Source organism: Poecilia mexicana, unplaced genomic scaffold, assembly GCF_051168715.1.
Source record: "Poecilia mexicana isolate PSO_F unplaced genomic scaffold, ASM5116871v1 scaffold_2, whole genome shotgun sequence".
Taxonomy (NCBI): domain Eukaryota; kingdom Metazoa; phylum Chordata; class Actinopteri; order Cyprinodontiformes; family Poeciliidae; genus Poecilia; species Poecilia mexicana.
In genome coordinates this window covers 9,183,275-9,199,607 of record NW_028263371.1, presented here as the reverse complement: position 1 = coordinate 9,199,607, position 16,333 = coordinate 9,183,275, and positions in this window count along the sequence as shown.

Below are 16,333 nucleotides of genomic sequence, written 5' to 3'. Positions count from 1 at the left end.
AACATAAAACACCGGAAACCGAGACAGCGTGAGTGCAAAGAATTGGACTTTCTTCCAAAACTGATAAAAAGACAAGAAGAGAACTTGTAAGGGAGGCTGTCAAGAGGCCCGTTGCAACATTAAAGAAGGCACAGATAATAATGTCAGATTCATGTGATAAAATCACCCATATTTTTCATGTGAGGAGTGAAAGACTGGAGCATTTTCTGACAAAATGTGACACGATCTGATGAATGACAGGTTAAGACTTTCAGCCGAAATCTCCAAATTAAATCGCAGCTAAACTCCTGCTGTGAGGAAGCTTCAGGTCTGTAGCTATGTTTGAATCTGTACCTAAAGTGTGTTTGACTTACTTCTATTCTGAAGGTATTGAAATAAATTCAACCAAAGTGGGTCGACGTGCCTTTTGTTTAAGGCACGTCGACCAGTTTAAATAGTTAAACTGAATTATTTTAAAACGATAAATATTCTCGCCATTGTGCAAATTTTGTTTGACCTCCGATTTAGGCTTTTACGAGTTTCGATATGTAACATAAAATGAATTAGGAGGAGACAAAACCATGCATGTATCTCACTAATTAAACAGAGCAAACCTCAACTCACTTAATTACATAATAATAAGTCACAGACGGTCATTACAGGAACATGAAACAGAGGGAAAAGATGAATATGTCCCCAAAGATAGGACGAGCTCTTAACCTTTGCTTATTGATTCCCAGATGAATTACAAACTCCAATATGCCATCATGAAGTTGCATGTTTTTGTTTTGTTTTTTGGAGTTTTTTTTCATCTGTGTTAACCTTTTAAAACTAATGACGCAGGGGAAATTATCTTGCTGACTATGTTAAGTCAGACAAAGAGTGCGGGCATAACAGAAAAAGGTGAATTGTGCAGAACCCACTCGTAGGTGGAGAGATGACGAGTCGAGTCACAAACAGGCTGAGGTCAGGCGAGGGTCAAATGTCAGCTGTGCAAAACCTGACAAAAAAAAACAAAAAAAAAACGGAGAGCTGATGAATCCATTGAAGGGCAGAGTCACACTCTGTGAGCCTGAAGGGAGACATGGAAAGTGACTGTGCATGAGTGCTGCTCATTCTCACCTGAATGCAGTACTCCCAGGATCCAGTTTTGTGCCGCTCGCTCGCTCTCCCTCCCTCTCTCTCTCTTTTTCTCTCCGGGAGTCACCATATGGCCAACGCAGTAATCCTCTTTCTAGCCTGAAGCCAGCCTGAGGCTGAAACAGCCTGGATAACTCGCACTGACTGGAGCCGCTTCGCTCTCTTTGTTTCAGAGAAGAATTTCAGAATTCAACGCACTGCAGTCAACCCCAACGTACATATCCGACGTCTTCCCTCTTTCGCTTTGCAACCCACGTTTTAGCATCAAGTGGTAAATTATTAAACAATTTAGCCCTACTGGTATCAATATCTCCTTGATCTCCTCCAAAAATAACATCTTTTTTTTATTATTTAGAAGTCATCCCAGCTGTGTAGGAACCTCTATGGGTAATGTAGTGGTAAATATTTTACAGACAGTTGGTTTTATGGGGTGTGTGAGTGAAACGAATGCACCTGGTGATGTGTCACACAGTGGAGGCAGCATCATGCTGTGGGTATGCTGTACTTCCACCAGGGCAATGTTTGCAGAAAACACCTAAGATTAGAAGGGGGGGTTACTTAGGCATGCCACACTTTTCAGATCCATTTCCAAAGCACTTTGGACACCACTTCCAATTCACAGTTATGAACTGCTTTGTGTTGACATCTCACTTAAAATACCAATAAAATAAGCTTACATATGTGGTACTAAGGCAAGAAAATGTGAAAAGGATAAAGAGATATGAATACTTTCTGTGTGTTTTTTTATATATATATAAATATAAAAATGTTAAACAATGGTATATTAAACATGTAGGTCTTTTTTTTTTCCTGCATGTCCTTCCTCAAGGTTAAGCCTGTAGCTCAGCTGATAAATATAATTCACTGTTGGCAGGTAAAGTGTGAGATATTTTGTAGGAGGAAATAAAGGTTAAGTTAAAAATCTAAGAGTATATTTATAGCTTTTCAAAGATTTGACTCACAGGGCCTTACTGAGTAACTCCTAAGTGTGTAAGGAAGACCATCTTCCTTTTTTCTTGACGTAATCGGTCCGTTCTTGCTGTTCCACGTCGGACTCTGTGGGAAGCTGGGGTTCTTTTTTGGGGGGGTTCTACATTTCTTTGATGTTCTGCTGAAACCAGACCGATGACACATCAGAGCCAAGCGTTTTTTTTTTTTTACAAGACCGGCAAACAGTTTCCGAGCCGCAGACATCACTCACGCTGGCTTCATGTTCTCGACGGTGACTCAGACGCACACCATATAGTTTTATTTTAGCGCCACAATAAATATCTCTTCTTCTACTTTCCAAACCAAGACACGACGCCGGGCTGGGTTCTGAGTTTTCTGCTCACGCATTGATGCATTCGGTTTGTAGTTTCTTCCTATTTGATGCCCTTTCTAGTTTCTCTGACCTGTTGTTGCCCTCGTGGAACATTTTTTGTTGCTTTGCACATAGGGAAGAAACAAAACAAAACAAAACAAAACAAAAAGGATAATTTCTGACCTTGAGGGGGGGGAAAACACTCAACAGGAGAGAAAACAGTAATTTCTGTCTATTGAACTCTCTTTGTGGGTAAAAGCAAAGATCACTCTTCATCCTGTGCGCAGGTTCAGGATTTCAAAAGATCTCCTGAGTCACTCTCTCGTGCTGAATTTGCCGTTTTGCCCCGTCTTTATGTTTCTCCAAAGAACCGTACGGCTGCGGAGTGGAAAGACACCTGAAACGATGCGCAAGCCAGCCAAGATAAGACCTCCCTATTGTTGCGAGTGCAGCGAGCAGACGGCGCCTCGTCTGAAAAAGCTCTGCTGTGGCTGTGGAGCTGTACGTCTGGGCTTTTGTCTGTAGTCCATTCAGCGTCATTATCTCTCTCGCAAAGATGTAATTACTGTATGGAGAGTAGCTTTCCAGAACCCATCATTTCCTGCTCTGTAAGCCTCTTGTTTTGTTCGGCCCGTACGTAACGGAGGTGCCGAGCCGTTGTCAATATATTGATATCAACAGTTTTCACGACTGTGATGCTGGAGGGAGATTCGTGCATGTAAAGATTGGGATTGGACTCAAATGACAAATTTGAAGATGAAATAACTCTGAGACTTTGATATTTGGGGAGAAAAAAAATGTCAGTGCTGCATACTTGAGAAAACCCTCAGGACTTGCTGTATTACATTTTTTTAAAGATATTTTGTGGACAGAGGTGAAGAGTTTATGTAGACCTAAAAAGTTGAACTTGCTCAGAGCTTTGCCCTAGAGTCCCAGGCATATGGGTCATCGGTACGCCTAGCTGCCGTTTTCTTCACCCTTGACTGAAGGCCCAGGAGGGAAAGGAAACTGGAGCTGGAACCGTACGCCCTTCAGGAATTCCTCACTAAATCACAGTTTGACAGCTTGTTTGTTTTGGATGATTGCTCTTGGTTAATATTAATCTTCTTAGAGGTCTCAGGAGAAAAGGAATATCAGTAATCTCTCACAGGTGCAAATGCACACCCTTTCACACTCCTCTGGTGAAGGAAAGGCAAGAAGCAAAGATGCATTCTGCTTTTTGTTGCAATACTGTGTCTCGCAAAAGTACTCTAGTGCAGAATCTCAGTCATCCAGGGTCCCAAGTGCTTAAAATGGAGGGAACAGGACTTCTTCTGATTCTCTTAGCCCGAAAAATACCCAAACACTCAACTAGCACTTCTTTCACATATTTTTTCGTCCAAGTAAAAGTCAAATATGGTCATTCAAGAAATTACTCTGTGTAGCTGATCATAACATCTGATTTGATATTTTTACAATGATGCCATCAGACTGATAGAAAATGATGTCATGAGTAAATTGTGTTTCAAAGACTAAGTTGAAAAAAAATTATCCAAAATACTAACCATAAAACACACTTTTGCACAATTTTTCTTCATTTAATGAAGTGAGTATTCAGGAATTATATTCAAGTGAGAGTAGCAATAAAAAGTAGTGTAGTAAAACTATTCCTAAAAGGTTTTTTTTTTCTTCTTCCGTAAAGTTACCCAAGTTAATGTAACTACTTTTTACCCACAATCTGCTCTCAACCAATATGCATCATCAGTTCTGAACATTGGTTGGACTGCCTGGAAAAGCCAGATACTCCCAGATACGTACTTCAGTTAAAAACAGAAAAGACAATTATGTGGTAACCAGGCTGTACTTATCTATCCTAAGGTCATTGTGTTGTATCTTATAAGATGAGTGTCAGAGGTATGAATGTGGCCTAGAAGGACATTGTCTTGTCTCACATTCATCTCTATTTAAATCAGCTTTACATATGCAAACAATGTTCTCTGGTGAATTCATGTTCTCAACATTAAGCTGTTGTGATTAAACACAGGTGCAGATTTAATTCATGCAAGAATCTTTCCACAATTCTGTCCTCCAGATTCACTTGAACAGTGGAGAAACTGTGTGATGTCCTCAGACCACTCAGTCGTCTCCACTGTTCATCATTCAGCCCTGCAAGGCCTTCATTGGTCACAAAGCAAAGAGACAAGCCGAGCTTATTAAGAGTGTTTGGCTTGTTAACTTGCTAATGGCCTGGGTGTTTGCTCATGAAATATATAGCTTGTGTCCATTTGTCTCCAAACTCAATTTCATGCCCTCCTGAACTGATTCTTTATGTCCTCAGAGGAGGAAGATATGAGGGTTTGTGCAGAGTAGATCACAGCCCGGTTGCAAAAGCTGCAAGTTTTGTACTGTTCATAATTAACACTTTCGCCTAAGAGCTAAAAGTTTAAGAGGAAAACAAAATCACTGCTGAGGAGTTTAAGCCCTCAGATCTTTCGGTGCGTTTCTCCACTGTGTTGAAGTCATTTTCTTTGCCTCTTTACGTTGAAGCTTGAATGCGGCTCAACCGTGCCTGGTTATTTTTTAGAAACCATGAGTGTTCATTTCTTGTTGACTTCTTGTCTGCTTTGGGAGTTAAGTGGAGACAGATATGTCTCAGTGACATTTGAAATACCAGGAAGGTGTTTGTGTGTCGTATTACCCAAATCAAAAAAAAAAAAAAAATAGGGACTTTATATTTCATTTTAGGACTTCAAACTTAACAGAAGCAAACATTTTTTCCTGACAGATTGCTACTTGGTTTATAAGTCAGTCAGGTTTTTGTGTCATCTGATCTTTTTGTATGTAATAAAATTACAATTTGAATTGCTGCAGTGACTGTAATTCATGCAATGTGACACAAAACAATCAGATTTTAATTTGTAGCCCACTTTTGTTTCGTAAAATGTCTTTACTTGCTTAATTCTTGTGGGTCATGACCGGAATGATGCACGTCTCCAGTGGTAAGTGGACAATAGATGTGTTAAACCTTGACAGGCGGAAACACAGACACAACCACGTATGCATATGGTCAAACCTAATGGACATTTAGAGAACGCTATTAACTAAACTTTATGTTTTTGTACAGTAAGGGGGGGATGCTCTATAGTTACTATTAGATGCATAACGATAAAAAAAACAAGACAAGACCAGACACATTTGAGTTCACAAGACTGACACAGTACGAGATTTTAATAATACACTCGAAAAAACTTTAAAAAACAAATTTATGCTTCAAAAAGCACTTTTATTGACTTTTTACACAGTTCCTTTACTTTGTGACTTTCTTTTTAAATTGAGCTTTAATTTAGCTTAATAAGTGATTGGTCACTAAGTTACTGATCAGTCTTGTACATATTGTGAATGGCAAAAAAAAAATGAAAAGCAACTTGTGATAAGGAATGTTTTTGATAAGACTTGAAATATTGAGAATATTTATTGTACATCATTTCTGAATAAGATGGCTGGGAAAACATTAAGTTGTTAACCATCTAATTATGCACACTTTGATCAGTCACCCTGCTCCACCCACATTCTTTATTTCAGGTAAATCTCTGTATCGAGTTAACGGGATTAACCAGCCAAGGCCTTAATCTGGAAAACTGTTGACCAGGTTGTGTCCCTAATTTACCCTCCATGTTATTTTAATTGCTGAATCTTTTCCACAAAGATGACTTATAATACAACATTTGTAATTGGGTTAGTTTCAGAACGTTCTGTGTAAAAAAAAAAAAAGTTAAATCAAATCCATCTCGTTCTTGGACATGAAATCTTGGATTACAGCAGGTAATCCAGTATCAGTAGTTTTCCTTAAATAAAACAGCGCAAATTCTCCTGCATGAGTGAAAGTAAAATGTTTTATGTTTTTTGTTCTCATTAATCCTCTTTTGCCTCTCAGTAATCTCCTTCAGCTGGCCTGATTTCTGATTCCCTGGCAGCTGTTGACCCCCCATGATAGGGTTACATTTAACTATATAACAGATTATTTAAAAAGCTGATTGTTGGAAATTTTTCCTCTCTCTTCTTTTTTTTTTTCCAATCGCAGGTCTTGCCAAGCAGGCAGCTTTCTGTTGATTCACCAGCTGGATCGCAGCTGCAGCGGGCAGCATTTCCTACAAAACACCGCCCTCGATCTTCCTGACAAAAACACAGTGTAATCTAATAAGTAATCGATGCCTCTAATAAGCGGGCCCGTCAGGCATCAGTCTGTCCACAGAATGTCTTCTGTTGGGTCAATAGATCCAAAGGTGGACTGAGATTAGTTGGACTTAAGTGTGCAGGAGGAGATTTATTCTCTGTGAAGTCGGCGGCTTGCCTCCGTCCTGCACGCAGCTGGTGGAGCGCTGATAGGGAAACCTGTTACCCGCAGATAGAGCGCAGCTGAGGCATGAGGGTGCAGACATGTGTGCCCTTTGGTGAGAAAAAAAAAAGATAAGAAAAATATGTCAACCTGAATATATCCTCATGACGTGCGATTTTGTCACTCAGAAAAAAAAATGTTTTCTTTCTTCCTCAAAAACTGCCTGAGAAACTGTATCCATGTTGCCCCCCCAAAAAATAAAAAATGGCGACGCACCAACAATAACACGCCACAGCAGCTGCTCTCAAACGCTAATGAGTGTCCATCACATTTCTGCCCGCACTATTATTTGATCGTTACATCATTTATTAATTGTTCTTGCTCCTTAATGGCTTGAAAGGAGCGGAGCCAAGCCGACAGACATATTCCAGTCACCGGTCGTTGTAACCGTCACGTAAATCAACTTAAATATTACAGTGTGACCCAAAATAATAATAAAAAATAAAAATAAGGCACCACAATATACATCGTTGCACATTGCTCATCATAATCCTGTTGCTGCAGCAAGATTTGCTCCGTGGTGACTCACTCGCTCTAAATCCACCTCTGCATTTCAGCATCATATGTTGGGCCCTTCACTATACCACTCTGAATGCATATTTCATGGCTCAATGTGTGAAGAATGGAGAGTTTCTCAAGTAAAAAAAAAAAAAGCTCCTTGTAGCTGCCAAAGGATGTAAGAAGAAATACATGTTTTCTCTTTCATTATAAAAGCATCTCTCTCGAATTAGGGATTTGCTGAGGTTTGATCCACAGCACAGTTTAGAAACTTTCCTGCCACTCTAAATTGAAGCAGCATTGTTGAAAAATCGCGGCTCGCGTGGAATTCAAAAGAGAGATTTTTCTTAAAAGCTGGATTTTGAGCTCAACGTAATCGATTCAAAAGAAGGAGATTGCAGGTTGTCGCCGCAACTGCATTCGGAAGCAGAAGCCGGTAATTGTATTTCAGTAAATACAGTTGACATCCTCAACGATTTAAGCCAGCATTAATTGTGAGGGTTGTGCTGCTCATTGCATAGAGAAATCTCTCATAATTGGATATAAATGCAGTTTGAATGACCGGCTGCGAGTTGATGTCAGCAGTGAAGGACTGCAGAAAGAATTAGTCCTCCAAGAGTTTCACCGTTGATCAAAAACAAAGCTGCTACAGTGCCTTACCAGAAGGATCCCACCATGTTTTTACTCTGCAGCCACAAACTTGAAGGTATATTATTTGGACTTTGTGTAACAACACAGAATGACGCACAATTCTGCAGAGGAGATAATGTAGTCAAAGTGTCAAGGAAGGCGATAAGGAGACAGGATCAGCAGACAGTTTGAGTTACGTTTCTCCTTGCTGGATTTTATTTTCCCAACATCTTGGGATTATGACATCTTAACCTCCCAGTGGCCAAAATCTTACTGGCTACAACACATAATTGGAGACACAGCTGCATTTCATTAGTCTGTACCATTAGAAAATAGGTCAAACCAAGCCACAAGTAAACAAACTCATGTTCACAACTAAATGATTTGCAAAAATCAAACATATAAAGGTTGCCTTAAAGAGAAAAAACAACGCAATACAGAAAAAAGAAGACCCTGCATGTGTTTTTACCAATGGATGCATTCAGTGACATCATACACTAATTTAAACAGGAAATGGCGGCCGGTCCCGCCCACACACCTGTCCTGACTGTATGGTAAGTGTAAAAGGAAACAAACAGAAGTAATTTGGAATAAATGCACTATGTAACAGAAGAAACATTCAAATAAATGTAATGGTTCAGCAGTGTTAGCTCTACAAAACATAAGCATGGATGTAAACTGCAACATGGAGCCACCACAAACGAACCCGGGACGATAAAGTGAAGCAACAAGGTTTATGTTGAAGCATCGTGGCCAACAAAAGAAAGATGAAACGAGTTAGAAATGATGGGTGGTTTACATTTTAGAGCTTGAAGAAGTGTGCAGTCGGTTATTTCTTTTTCATCGTTGTTATTATTTTTAGGCTGGTGACGAAAACTGCCAAAATCCACGTGAGCGCCGTCTGTATCTGTTCAGCCGTTTTTCCAGCGGATTTTTTCTGTGAGCTGTCAAAATATGTCGCCAGCCTTCAGCAGACATGTGAGTGCCTGATTGGTGCTTCTGATCAAAGGCCAAAATTAGATCCCTCAAGGCTCAGCGGGACAAGTGGGGAACAACAAAGGCAAGAGGGGAAGAGAAGTCCAATGTTGGTGATGAGGAGGAGAACATGGTGTTAACATTGGTTTAATTGACTGGTGGTTATAAAAAATGCCTGTCGATCAGGGTTGTGTTATTGATCTATTGAACCTGTAAACGGTGGCAGCGGACAGACATATTTGATTCCCAGTAGGGGTTAAAGGAGCAGAGGAGCCTGTGGTTGTTTTCGTCCTCCGCATCTATTTATGGTCCAAATATCGACACAAGGCAGAGAGCACTGGGTACTACTAGACGTATTTAGTATTAAATTAACAAAAGCCAATCAGAGGAGATCTGCTGTACTCTTTAATGTTTTACAGTAAAAATATCTAAATGGACGTGGTGAGGCAGAGGAGTGAAGTGTTTGCTTAAAAATAGTCCAACTGGCTTGGCAATGATTTCCAGAACAAACAAAAATGTAAGAATCAACCTGAGCTCTGTTTTATTTATGTGGACAACTATTTTCAGTGAATAAAAAATCAACATCTGTTCCGCAGTACCTGTACAATGCTTACAGGAGTTTCACTAAATATAGTCCTAATGAAACAAAAGAACATTCTCGATCATTTTTGAGAATTAATCTACGCAAATGGCATTCTGTGAATATGGTCAAGTATTTAACCATATTTTCAATGAGCGACCGTTAAAGTCGATTACTACCAGAATTGCAAAGGCAAGAAATCAAATAAATTAAATGAGCCCGGCGGCATGAAGTACGTTAAAATGTCTCCAGTATCAACGCAACGCAACTCAAAGAAATTCAAGAACAGACAGGAAATAAAGTAAATGACTACTATTAATCTGGACAGGGGTTACAAAGCCACTTCTAAGCCTCTGGGACTCCAGGGAACTAAAGTGGGCATCTCAAGTAACTGCATAAGCAGAAGGAAAATTATTAGAAAAGCAGCAGCAAATCCACCTAAAAAAAGAATCCCAGAAAAAAGATCTTGATATTTTTTTGGAGCACTTTGGAGAAATTCTCTGGTCTCTGATGTTGTGTCCTTAAGTAAACCATGTACAGTAAAGCTGTATTAAAATACTGCGACTAAAATTCTCAGCAGTGAGGTAAAAGACTCATTTAGACTTTCTGATGAGTTCTTAAAGGTAATTATTTTCACCAGCTTCAGAAGACCCAAGCTATTATCGGTTTTTATACATTCACCTATTTGCATCATAATTTTCTGTCTAATGTCACTCCAAATTATTTGCAGAAAATTTGCCTATTTGGGTTTCTTTTTTTATTTGTCGTGAATTTTAAAAGTTTTTTAAAAAAGCAACTTAGGAATCTGACAATCAGCCAATCCAGGAGTGGCCTTCATTTTCCTTGGTGCTGATTGGCTGTACGACCCTGAAAAGGAGCATGTAGTTTACGATAGATGTTTTAGACTAATCTAAAAACAAATAGCCGATTTCATCTATTTGTTGGCCATTGTGGTCCTTATCCATCACGAACACCAAGGGGTCACCGTATCAGGTCTAGAGAGTGAATACTTTTTCACAAACGAATGAATGGCTTTTTTCCCCCTGCAATAACTAAAATCCTTATTTGAAAGCTGCATTTCGTATTTACTCATCTGACATTAAAATGTCTGACAACAGAAAACACTGAAATATCAACTAAGCGGCAAAAGCAGAAGAAATCTGTAGTACTTTTTTACACTGCGGTATGTGTTCAAAGGACGTCAAGTCGGCTCATCGTTTGACTCCTGCTCTTCCACCCTTGTTAGTATTTTTAGCCAGCCGTGCATCAGGTGACCTTTACTCTTGAAGAAACCTCCTCCTCTGCTGTTATGTCACTTAAAGGTCATCTGTCTCAGAGAGTTCTGCGTTTCACGGTGAAAGAGGAATGTGCTCAGAGGAACTTTTCAGACCACCTGTCGCTCTGTCGTCATCAACCCGATGTGATGCATCAGCGTACAACAAATATTTACAGCTCGGCCAGCGCTTCGCCACGAACCTCGGACTTGTGTTCGTAGATCTGATGCCGAGAAGAAAGCGTGAGAAGACGAGGGCTGAGTTATTAATCACATTTATAAGTAGAAAATATTTGAGCGTTTCTGTCAGCAGAGCAGCCTTTTGAGATAAAGAGCGATATCAAAACTGGCAAGGCTCCTCTTGGAGCTGTTAAATCTTTCATTTCAAATAGCATCTCATCTAATCTGCCGCTTGAACTCAGTCCAGCTGAAATGATGAAGGAGATGCTGTCTTATTGCACTCAACAATTTTAAAAGATTATAATCCTTGCAGTATTCTTACATCAACTTTTACTATGGAACATTTACCAAAGATTAGTACAAAGCTACAGACGTTTACCCGGGGGGGGTAAGATGCAATCCTGACCAAACAGGCACTTGTTAACAGGAGAATTACCTGCTTTTGTAGCTGAATTAATGGCCAAGTAGGAGGCCTAATGATTCTTCTGTGTAGTGTAACTCAAGCTTGTGAGAAAATACCAAGCATCATTACATCTGCTTGGCCGATAACACTCTAAAAGTCTGATGTTCCGACTATTAGCACCTACTAATTAAAGCTATTGCGAAGAAATGTGAAATGAGCACCAAAAAAAGCGACTAAAAATCATAAATTTGGAGATACAGTATGATCAGTATGATGGTTTGCTAAATTTATTATTTGTACCTGCTTAATGTTATTTTCATACCTATACATGATTTCTTGTGCAGCTGTAAAGCAGCAACAGTAACAAAAAGCTTTGCCTGGGAAGTTTGTGCAACATTTACTGCAGTCTTCATGAACAAAGCAAGCTTGTGAGAAATGAGAGCTCTGGGCCTCATTGTGCTTTGTGTTTAACAACACTGCTGCTGGAACGCCGCAAAGATGCAGCATTTCCAACTTGAATGGGCAGTGGGATTTGTCGTCAAGTTTCTCTCGCCGCCGTATTGATGTCCTGCAGCAATTTCCCTCGCAAGGGATTTTTAGCCCGGTGTGTCTCTTGGCAGAAATCCTGCACAGCCACAGAGCTTCAGCATTAAAAAGGGGAAAATGCAGAATCTCAGTGTAATAATAATTGCATTTTCTGTTCAATTTTTTTTTTTTTGTTTTAACAAACCTCAGCAATTCAGTAAAGATCGATGTAATTTTTCAGACTTTACATGAATGGGGAGAAAACGTACACTTCGCAATCGACATTTTTGAATTTGCAACAAAATGAGCTAAGCCGAGCTACATGGAGTTTATGGGATCCACTTTAGATTTATAGAAAAATTATATACCTCGTCCTTTTAATTTGAACTCTGCTTGTTAATTCATAACTTAAATTGCAAATATGTGATATTCTGCATATGTGATGAGCATAAATATCAACAAGTCACAGAAAAGGGAGATATTAAACATGTTAGCATTAGCTTAGCACTTCAGAACTGTTCAAACAGGGAAGAATGCTAGCCAAAAAAGTACAATAGAACTGCAACAAAACTAAAGTTTTAACGCTTTGAAGTTTCCCTTTTTTTTTTATTTACACTATTTCCTTTTTTCAGATTTTGTTGTGAATATGTGTCAGTTTCATTGAGGAAATGTCTCATCCATCCATCCCTCCATTTTTGTTTTGTTTCTTCTCTCCTTCCTTCCTTTCTTGACTTTTCGAGGAAGGACAAGTCGATGATGGAAAATATGAGTTGTTGCCTTGAAATGTGTCTTCAAGTGTGACTCCATTTATTGTCTTTTTTTATACAGTGTATGTAAACATCTGCTTTCAACAATAAATATATTAAAATGAATCAAAATATTTTACTTTATCATCCTGAAACTATTATGTAGGTTCAAAACCCCCTTTCCCTTGCAACAGAGGGCCATATGTGACCTTTGATCTGATTACGAAACCAAAAGAAAAGTGAATAAGCTCTTAAGAAATCACATAACATGCATTAGAATATATCAGTAACCTTTCCATTCAAAACAACAACAAAAAATTAAATGTTATTTAAAAAACCCTCTGAGTCATCCAGGCAGATGTCATTCAACATGCCATGTTGTTTTGCTCCATGAATTTGAAAAATACCAAAGAACACAGAGAAGATGCCGAACGTTGTTACAAAAGCATGAAGGACGGAAACACGTGAGCACGTTTCGTTGAAGGATTAGGACAGCCGCTCTTGACATCAAAAGAAAATAGAAATTATCCTTTTTAATATCAAAATAACTCCACTGACGCTTGCCAGCGCCGAGAGTCTAAGCTTCCCCTGAAGGATGTAGCTTCAGCTGAGCAACATGCACGCGTCCTGCCAAACAGAAGCAACAAAAAAAAAAAAAAAAAATCTCTGCCTCTCTGCGTAAGAACAGCAACACTTTTTATTAAATGCTGGAAACACGACAAACTTGGATGTTCCCATAAGCTTCGTTGGTAGAGTATATGTAAAAAAAAATAATAATAATTGATAAATACCCAAAGTTCTCGTTGAACTTGTTTGAAAACTAAAATATATCTGAAAATACATTCGACCTAGTTGTCTAATCAGGCTGGAAACAACTCCAGCAGAGGAAGCAGACATCTGTCAGAGGAGGAAAACAGATGTTAGAGTTTCACCATTTCATTTTTTTTATTTCCTGTTCTGAACCAGAAATCCGTCAGAGCTCATGCACCAGCATCAATGTAAAGCACAGTCCGTGCTTTAATTGTATTGTGCTGAAATCAATACCCATTTAGTCTGGTGTGAATGTCAACAGTAGAAAAAAAAAAGAAACCTTAAAAGTACCCTAATTCACCTGTATGCTGCCAGTGGCGATTGATATCAACTTAGCATGTCTTACGTAATATCTGTAGAGGAATCCGTCTCTCGCTGTGGTGTTTGTTGAACTCCTAGATGGAGGATTGTCAGACTGCCAGTGTACAGATGAGTAATACGGCACATGGAGGATGAAATCACCTGTGAATCGTTGTGTACAGAACATTTTTCCCCCCCACCAGTCATTGCTTTGAATCAGATATGACACACAAAGACTTTTTTTTTTTACTGTTTTATCTTTTCTCTTGTGTCGACTTCTTGAAGGTTCTGTTCTAGCCTTGTTGCTCGGATCCTTCAGGTTCTCTCCCATTTTTTGGCTTTTATATTGGGCCGGCTAACAATAGCTTCTCTTGATTATTTTAAATATTGACAAAGATTACTTCTGGGTAATGAGAAAGGGAGGAGGAACTCGGTTTTGCTCCTTTGTTTAGCCCTAAAGTCTTGAAAGTATTTTATATTCTTGTGTGTTTACATTAGGAGCCCCATGGAGAATGCCAGTGTGACACTAATAAATGAAAACTGAATTATTTAGTAGACTCAGGTTGAGCTGTGAATGATGGTTCGACAGCTCTGTTGTTGTTGTTGAACGCCCCTGCTAAAATGACGAGACTTCATTTCCAAAACTTTTTCCCACATTTAATACAACACGTAACCTTTAATTTACAAAGGTGGATCAGAAAAGAACCAGAGTCATGTCAACATTTGAGTCAGAAACAGATTTATCCTTGTGCTGTTTTTATTTATTTATTTATGTGTTTATTTACTTATTTTTTTTGTTTTTTACCACAGCCAATCCATTTGCATCTTCGTGTGGAAACATATCTCTAGAAATCTGCTCCACAAAAGTGGGGAAACTCAAACAAAACTGAGTAAATATTTGCTTTGATTGAAATAATAATACTTCTCCTTCTTTCTGTGAAAATGAAGTTCATTCAAGCCCTTTGAAGGGATCAGAGTAACACTGGTTGCCTCTCTTAGCTGAAATATTGGCAGTCGGCACTTAAAGGATCATTTTAAATCCATAAGTGACCCAAATAGTTTCCTTTCTTTTTGTTTCTATTTGATCCATTTCATAAAAAAATAAAATAAAATAAAATACTTGGGCAATGTAACATTCAATGTAAGACTGTGTTTCTCCATCAGTGACAAAAAAGATGAGCTATTTATATCAAGTAAAATAGTCTGGGCTTATTTGCATTTGCTCTGGTTTTGAGGGATTAGAATGACTTGTGCGATCTCAGAAAGCCAGTAAGGATTATTAAAAAAATAAACCATTTATTTTATTCAACCCTTTACTCACACTAAGCATGATTACCTTAGATTACCGTTTCAGATAAGATATGAAGCTGTTTGCTTTCGAGAATACTGACAAATGCTGAACAGCTAGTGGATTTCTTTTATCTACAATGCTAATGTAATAAGGAAATGACCAAACACTGTGCCAGCCGTACTGTGCCATGAAAAAAAGTCAAACATTTTTTGATGCCCACTTTATGTATTCATTTTATGTTTTTGTCCATTTTCCTTTGTTTTTAGTTTAAAATGTCATCGGGGACGTTTCTGATGTGGCCCTTAATGGATTAGGAAACGCCGTAAAAGAAACAAAATCCCTTCGTTTAGTTTAGGCACAAACACTAATTATTGATTCCTCAGCTAAAGCGGTGCTGAAGTTTACTTTTAAATCCCCTTAAAGGACAAACTGGGCAATTTAAAGACCAGGAAAGAACAGGAGTCGTCTGCCTTTCGCAACAGAACAACAAGCATGTCTTCTTGCTCCGTTTCCGCTCGCAAAGCTATCAGCGGACTTACTCCTATAAAGACGCCTCAAGGTGTTTTATGCTTCTTCTCGAAACGCTTTCTGTCCACAGTGACTCAGGACATAAAAGTCTTACCTTATTTTTACTTCCTCGCCCTGCCATTCTGTCCCTCTGGGACAAAAGTCATCAATCGTCCAAAAGAACGCTCAACTAGATCACAAACACGCATTCTGACGAAATTTAGCTTAAATTCTGAATTTGTTTTTAAAATGTGAATCACAAACACTTTGGACATTATAGGCCTTAAAACTTTCTGAACATTACACATTTTCTTTATTCTCTTCCCAAAGCATATATATATATATATATATATATATATATATATATATATATATATTTTGCTGAATATAATATATTTTTTTGTGAATGCAACTGTCAGAGCTCCAAAGAGGTGCAATGAAAAGACCAGTACCTAAGAAGTACAGCCAATTGCCCATACCTGAAGCACTCGAAACTGCCAAACAAAGGCTCCAAGCCTTGGCCAGCCGCCTAAAGAGATACACAAGAGAGAATGAAGCCAGGAGGATTAACCGGCTCTTCTCCACCCAACCAGCTAAAGTGTACTCTCAATGGCAGGGTAATAACAACAGAGCAGACCCACCAAGGCTGGAGACTGAACTATACTGGAAAGGCATATGGGAGAGGGAGGCGTCCCACAACAGCAATGCACAGTGGCTAACCTCTCTACGAGAGGACCACAGCAACCTCCCTGAACAAGCCCCGGTAACCATCACTGTGGCAGATGTCCAAGAAAGAGTCTCGGGTATGAAAAACTGGA